This window comes from Diadema antillarum, unplaced genomic scaffold, assembly GCF_040938485.1.
Source record: "Diadema antillarum isolate AM-2024a unplaced genomic scaffold, OU_Dant_1.0 seq00000616_RagTag, whole genome shotgun sequence".
Classification (NCBI taxonomy): Eukaryota; Metazoa; Echinodermata; class Echinoidea; order Diadematoida; family Diadematidae; genus Diadema; species Diadema antillarum.
Window position 1 is genome coordinate 391,471 of NW_027271540.1, and position 8,241 is coordinate 399,711.

The 8,241-nt window shown below is 35.5% G+C and overlaps 1 pseudogene; it reads right to left on the reverse strand.

Moving 5' to 3' along the window:
* Positions 1 to 5,230: 5,230 nt before the first annotated feature.
* LOC139735985 (uncharacterized) lies at positions 5,231 to 7,161 on the reverse strand (annotated as a pseudogene).
* Positions 7,162 to 8,241: the final 1,080 nt, after the last annotated feature.

Consider the following 8,241-nt stretch of genomic DNA (forward strand, 5'->3'; position numbering starts at 1 on the left):
ACGCACCACCACACAATATAACCCTGTGGTCCATGATACACGTTATGAATGGTATTAATAAGACTTGCTTTCAGAGCATTGCTACGAGGAATTCAAAGTTTTTATGATGAAAATCGGTTTTGAAATAGGTGAGATATCCAAAAACAAATTAAAACAATGAAATATGACATATAAGGTGGGTCACTCCTTTTATCAGGATTCTATTCAATTTATTTCCACGAATCTGATAAAAAGACAGTTGTATTGTACATCACAGCATACATCATAACGGCAAACGAAAAATGTACAAAATGTACTTTATATCAAGAGAAATGGAGGAATAACGCTGCGTTATAGGCTTAGACCAGCCTTTCGAAGTTTATCCCCAAGAAATAGAATCGTTTTGGATATCTCAGCCATTACCAAAACCAATTTTCCTCAAATAAACTTTGAATCCCTCTTAGAATTACATGCTCTTTCATAATATATTTCATATAAAGAGGTTTGTCATTACCTCATCACACGACCAAAAAAAAAAAGAAAAAAAGTTGGACTGAACGTCAAGCCCCCTCTCAACCATACCATCTTTCAACTACACAAGGTTCGTCGCGACACCGAGCTAACAATAATGATACTTGTTCACTTACTGCAAATGGCAATACTATAAGTTGAAGTCAGTGCCCGCTAATATTTGGTATGAACGTTTGATGAATTACTTGTTGATGGATCCGGCAACTTCCGGTAAAAAATTTTAGGTTTTGTTGACCCACAATTTAGCTTTGTATACACTGAAAATAGATTATTTTTTCATGTCCTTGTTAATAGCTCCTAAACTGTTGCTACTGAAAGTTTAGCATCTCAACTTATTTTAGGCACCCCCTCACTGTTGCATTGTTTATTATGCAATTGAATGGATTTTGAAGATAGGTGTATAACTGTCATCACATCCATCAGACTCATAGATTGTCGTAATAGACTCTAATGTTTTCGTGGTTTTTATTTGGGAACATGCAACGCAGATGCATTATATTGGTCCGTGAGTGACCATTCTTCTTCTTCTTCTTCTTCTTCTTCTTCTTCTTCTTCTTCTTCTTCTTTTTCTTTTTCTTCTTCTTCTTCTCTTTACATCTTTCATGATCTTATAAATCTTTTGTTATTTAGTATTCTTTTCATGCCTTGAATTCTGACACCAGGCAACTTTTTTACCGTAATTGCAAAATATGTTGTGTATTTAGAGTGCTATGATATTGATAAAGAATATATGAAATGGCTGACATGATGTATCATAATATTATGACACCACAGTTGTTTTTCTGCCTATTTTTGATTGCTCTGTATGTTTCTACAGCCTCTTTGCCAAACCCTCCACTCCACACTCTTATTTACTCCCCATGCATCTTTCTCCCCCTAAATTCCCCTCCCTCTCTCTCTCTCCTTCTAACACACACACACACACACACACACACACACACACACACACACACACACACACACACACACACACTCCATCTCTCTCCCTCTCTCTCTCTCTCCATCTCTCTCTCTCTCCATCTCTCTCTCTCTCATCATATATACTTGATGTTTGTCTTCCCTTATCAATAAATACATGTCCGTATCCTTTGAATTTGATTGTCCCAATTATAATAAGTCTTCCATTTTCATTGTTCTAAAAGTAATCTTTATTTCATGCAAGCAACAGAGTTTTGTCTTCTCCAGGTCACTTTCTTCGTAGTTTAAGAACCATATCGTCATGATCACTGTTTCCCTTTTTGCATATGTTTGCCGTCTTTCATCAGTATAGTGGAAAGATCTTTTATTATATAGGTGTGAGAAACAAAAGGAAATTTTGATATTTTTTCAGTGGCGATAGTCATCCTCTGGACTGATGGTCGCGTGAAAACGTGGGTTATGTGTATAGGATATGAAACTACGTTTTATACTTGAACAAGCGGTGACATCTCATGATGTATAGGCCTATATGCCTATACTCTGATGGACAAACCCGTGATCTGCGGTGTTTCCGGGCGTTATCATAAGGCACTTTATGCCGGAGTGCATAGGAACTCAGACGAGATTTCTGCTGGAAAGTTTGTTCTACGGATATGATTAACGTTAGTCTAATAATAAAGTAAAAAGAGCAACGTGAATATAAGTCGACTGGTCTGTTGGTCCGACAACGTCCATCCCAATTTCGGATCGCGAAAAGCAGTTATTGGGTGGACTGCCGTTAGTTTCTACACCGTAAAAACATCGGTGTTAGATTTAACACCACGGGTGTTAAATCTAACACCGATCAAACTTCAATAAAGGACCACACCCACAGGTGTTAAAAATGCACTGTGATGGTGTTGAAAAGTGTTTACCTGACACTTCGTGGTTAATTTGACACTGTACCTGGTGTTATTTTGACACTGTACTGGTGTTAATTAAAAAATGACACCACATGGTGTTGATTTGATCTTTGTTGGTGTTAATATCAATGGTTTAACACCCGTCCAGCTTCAATAAGAGACCACACCGGCTGGTGTTACTTTGGTGTAAATTTATTTTCACATTTTTTCAAAAATCTACTATTTTAATGTAAAATTCTTGATCGTCTTGTTTAAATTAAAAATCAACATGAAGTGCAGTTACTAAGAAACTCTTCAAAAAACAGTTTAAAATTTGGAAATGACACCCGGAGGTGTTAATTTAACACCATAAATGAGCACCGAAAATTTAACACCAGCTCGGTGTTCACTATTTAACACCGGACTTTTTGCAGTGTAGGATATAGTCTTCTTCTTTTTCTTCTTCTTCTTTTTCTTTTTCTTCTTCTTCTTCTTCTTCTTATTGTTGTTATTATTATTATTATTATTATTATCAGAGAGAGAGAGGGGGGGGGGGGAGAGGGAGAGAGAGTTCTTTTTCTATACTACTACCAGGGCTACTACTATACTACGATCGACTACTACTACTACTACTAATAATAATAATAATACTTCTTCTTCTTCTTCTTCTTCTTCTTCTTCTTCTTCTTCTTCTTCTTCTTCTTGGTATCGTACTTGTCTTTTTTTCTTCTTCCTCTTCTTTTTCTTCTTATTGCCCCGGAGGCATATACGTACCTTTTTTTTTATTTCAGAATTAACCAGAAGCTAGGCATGATGGAAATGAAATATGATAATTAGCAATATGAGACGAAGATAATTATTAATATGAATAGGCCCGCCGAGATGAAAATAACATCGGAGAACACTCGAAGGAACTAGGAACATGATTTATTCGGCCGAATAAATCATTCGGCGGGTCAATCAGGTATTGCCATGATGCGGGCGATGATTTGAATAACTTCAGCCGGGAACTGAACTATACACAATAGGGTATACAAGATGACCGTCGAGAAAACAAAATATTTCGCTCGTGATTGAGATGAAATTCATTCCTCAGGGTCAGTGTCAAGGTCAAATTTCCGGTATGTGCGATAATTAGGGTCGTGTAGCCCTATATAGGCCTACTGTGCAAAATGATGGCATGGAAGGCAGCGCGGGATCCCACTCGTGTTATGGCTGCACATAGCTAGGCCTATACACGATACAGGGGCCAGGACCCCCCCCCCCCTCCATTTGTTTTTCTTTTTATTTCTTTTGTTTTGATAAAAAATAAAGAGGGGTCGTGCGTCCTGTGCGCCCAGCTCCCTGGCCGCGATGTTGGCCAAAAGTTGGCCTAAAGTTGGCCAAAAACTAAAAATGACTCGTATCAGGATCTATAGCTGCCTGGCCTCGAAAATACTGTATATATTTACAGGAGCCAAAGTGAGCCTCACAGGGTTAAAAAAAAACAAACTAGAAATGTCGCTACGGCGACTAGTGTATGCCTCCGCCATAATGCATGGTTCTCCTAATAGGTCTATAGTACAATGTCTTGACAATGTGTGATGACAGTTTCACACAATTGGCAAAATATTAAAATGACAGGTTTGCCACAAATGTGCTGAATGTTCACTTTCCTAGAACTAGGTTCAATTGGATGAATGATTAAAACGTGAGAGTGCAGGTATTTGGGAGAACTGATGATTTTTACTTGACTTTTGACCCTTTTATAAGTTTATGCATTGAGTAATTTTCAAGGTATTGAGAAAAAGTATAATTTCAGTATCAAATGGTAAAGTAGTATTATCTAAACCTGGCCTTTGACCTTTGACCTCACAGTTCCAAAGAGAATCACTGTTAGGTAGAACATGCATAAATATGTAAGTTTCATGATAATACTTTGAGTTACTTTTGAGATATGGAGGAAGAAGTGCAATTTAGCACTTTCACTTGACCTTTTGACCTTTGACCTTTTGGCAAGAAACTTCCCACAGAATATATATTGGGTTATACATGCATACATCAAGAAAAAAAAATCCTTCAGGCATTGCATAAATATAAGGAAAGTAGGGATATTTTGAGGAGTTGACCTTGACCTTTTACCCCTGACCTTTGACCCATGACCCCCAACTTCCCTAGATAATCACTGCCCATCGGTACATGCATATATACTAAGTTCCATGAAGATACCTTGAACCATTTGCGAGATATGGAGAAAAACATGATATTTCAACCTTTTTTTCACAAAATAACCTGTGACCTTTGACCTTTGACCCCGTGACCCTAAAATCCAAACAAAGTATCATCCCCCCAGGATATACCCTCATACCAAGTTTGATGCAAAACCACCTCACGGTTCTTGAGATATCGACAAAAACAAAACGGGACGGACGTACGGACGGACGGACGGACGGATGGACGGACGGACGGACGGACGGACGGACGACCCGAAAACATAATGCCTCCGGCCACTTCGTTGGCGGAGGCATAAAAATGGTTGAGTAGCGCAGCTTTAATTGTGCCCACTCAAGTTGAGCTGGTGTAGTCGATCGTCTCAGGGAGGTTTCCTCTCACCTCCCTGATCGTCCGTATGGTTTACGAACGATTTAGAGCCTATTCACCAAGGGTGATATCAAGGGATCACCATTATGGCTTAAACTCTTATTTGGGATAATGGGCCTAACAGGGGTAAAAGTCTGATTATTCTTTTTTTTTTATCTTTCAATTTTTTTTTATTAAACAACATCAAACAAAATTACAGAGATCAAAAACATGATTATACAAATAAAAATAAACAAGAAAAGAAAAAAAATAAGAAAAAGCAGCATACAAAAACCAATCATGTCAATTATGAATTACTAAACAATATACATTCTATCAAATAAAACAGTGTTATAACGAGGTTTTTAGGAACATATTTTTACCATAAACCCTTTGCTTCATCAGGTCCGTAGTCTATCAAGATAAAAACAAACAATAAAAGGGGACCAACAAAATAAGTGACACATCCGGGACTCCGGGTTCAACTACATAAAAAAGTTAAAAATCCAGTCTCCATTTTCGAAAATGTAAAGCAAGCGTACCCTTTTTCTTTGCCAAAAAATACTCTAAATCCTTGTTAGTCTTAAGACAAGCTTTCAATCCCATGAACTGTGGGGTGGTACCCTGAAATTTACAAATATAAATATAATATTTTACGAGAAGAAAAATATAAGTTAAAAATTTATCCTCATTTATACCAAACATTTTTTCAAACTCTGAGACGATTCTATTTGTACCTTCTTTCTGATTAATGATACTGATAACCTCATTCCAAATTGGCTTTACTTTCTCACAGTGAAGGAATAAATGAACAATCGTCTCTGGCGTCTTGTTACATAAAGAGCAATTTGGCGACTCTTTTCTTTTAATCTTAAACAAAAAATCATTCAACGCAATTGCTTTATGAAAAACTTTAAAATAAAAGGAACGAAGCTGTGTATTGAAAGTTCCTCAAGTGGATTTTCTCCCAATTCAAATTTTCACGGTCCACACCTAATCCTTCCCAAAAAGTGATACAGTTTTCAGGAAAACACTCATCAACCATAATAGAATATGCGTATTTAGGTACTTTTAAGGTTTGTACAAGCTTATCAACAATCTTTCCATGTATATCAAGATCATGTACATTAAGTCCATCCAACCAAGGAGAAGGAATGTTCTTCAACAAGAAATTATATTTTCTTCTATCATGAGGAGAAATGTCGAAATCGAGTACTAACTCTTCAAAAAGTTTATAACCTGGATGAGGGGGATTAAGAAGATCATGAATAAAAATAATGCCATTCCTGAACCATTCTTCATAATAAAAGAATTGCTTTGACCTAGATCTTATGTTTCTATTATACCAAATACATTGAAATGATCCCAAATACAAAAAATCATTATTATATTCTTTCTTTACAAACTTCTCTCTAAAAAAGTACCAAGTTCTCAATGAATCAGCTAGTTGAATACAGTCGAGTCTATTCAGAACAGTTTCAGGAGCATGAGCTTTCCACAAAATATCTCTTCTCTTGTTGAATTTATCTAATGCATATAACTCAATTTTTTTCCACAGACTATCATAATTATCATCTAAAAGCAGTTTAACCCATTGCAATTTTTGAGACAATGAAAAAATGTAGGGGTTAATCATACGAAGACCACACAAAGAATAATCATTACACAAACGCTGCCTCTTTACTCTGTCGTTGCCACCATTCCAAATGAATTTATAAAACATCTTATCAAGTTCTTTAAAGAACTGTTGTGGAATCTTTATACATAAAACTGAGAATAAATATAATAATTGTGGCAAAATCAAAGTTTTAATAACACAAGTCTTCCCAATAAGAGATAAGTTTCTGGCTCTCCAGCAGTTCAAATTTCCTTCAATTTGTTTCAGTTTAACTTTATAATTAAGATCATACATTCTTTTTAACTGCAACGAAAAATATATTCCAAGAGTTTTAAAAGTATCAGTTTTCCAAGTTAAACCTTTATCAGCATTTGGAAAATTTTGGGACCCCTTTTTTGCCCCAATCCAAATTGCTTCTGTTTTTGAAATGTTCATTTTACAACCAGAACATGCAGCAAATTCATTCAATACCTCAAACAAACTATCAAATGAAAGAGTAGACCCATCCAGAAAACAAGTTGAGTCATCAGTAAGCAGTGATATCTTCAACTGAGCTTCATAAATAGGAATACCTGTTATATTATCATTCTGTCTAATTGCAAGAGCCATTGTTTCAATAACCATTAAAAATAAATATGGAGAGATAGGACAACCTTGGAAGATTCCTCTCTCCATGTTAATAGGGGTTGTGAGAAAACCATTATTCATAACAAAAGATTTTCTAGAAGAATAAATGGTCCTAATCCATTTTATTTTAATAAAACTCTCTCCAAAATTGAAACGTTTCAGAACTTCAAACAAGAAATCATGATTGACACTATCAAAGGCTTTCTGAATATCAACAAGAAGGATTGCCCCAGGGATATTATTAATTTCAGTGTATTCAATCACATCCATAACAACGAATATTAGAACCAATATTTCTACCTTTCAGAAATCCAGACTGATCTCCGTGAATCAGTTCTCCCAAATATTTTTTCAAACGATTTGCTAAGGTCTTGGCAAAAATCTTATAATCCACCGTTAATAATGAAATCGGTCTGTAATTCTTTAAATAAAAACTATCTTTGTCTTTTTTAGGAAGTAAACTTATAACACCATTTCTTTGAGATTGGGACATTACACCCTTTTCCATTGAATAATTGAATGAATCCAGAAGCATATCAGAAATATCAGGCCAAAAAGTAGCATAAAATTCTACAGGTAATCCATCTAAACCAGGAGTCTTATTACATTTCATGGATATAATAGTATCATAAATTTCCTTTTTAGTTATGGGCTGTTCCAAAGAAATCTTATCATTTTCACTTAATTTCGGAATTTCAATATTGTCCAAAAAGGCATCATAATTATCAAATTGAGAATTATTATAATACAAATTTTGATAAAACTTATGAATTTCATCTAAAACAGCAGAGTTATCACTTATAATGTCATCTTTTTCATTTTTTATCCTATGAATACATTTTTTCTCCCCAGATCTCTTTTCCAAATTGCAAAAATACCTTGAACTTTTCTCACCCTCTTCCATCCATCGTATCCGAGAGCGAATCATAAGTCCTTTAGTTTCAATATCAAGAATTTTATCAAGATCGGCTTTTAGTTGATTCAACTGTTCAACGAGATTATTATTACTAGGAACACTATGAATTTGCAACTTAATGGCCTCTATTTTCTTAAGTAAAGTAGATTTCTCCTGATTCCTTTCTCTCTTTTTCCTAGCTCCATATTCCATACAGACTCCAGAGATAGTAC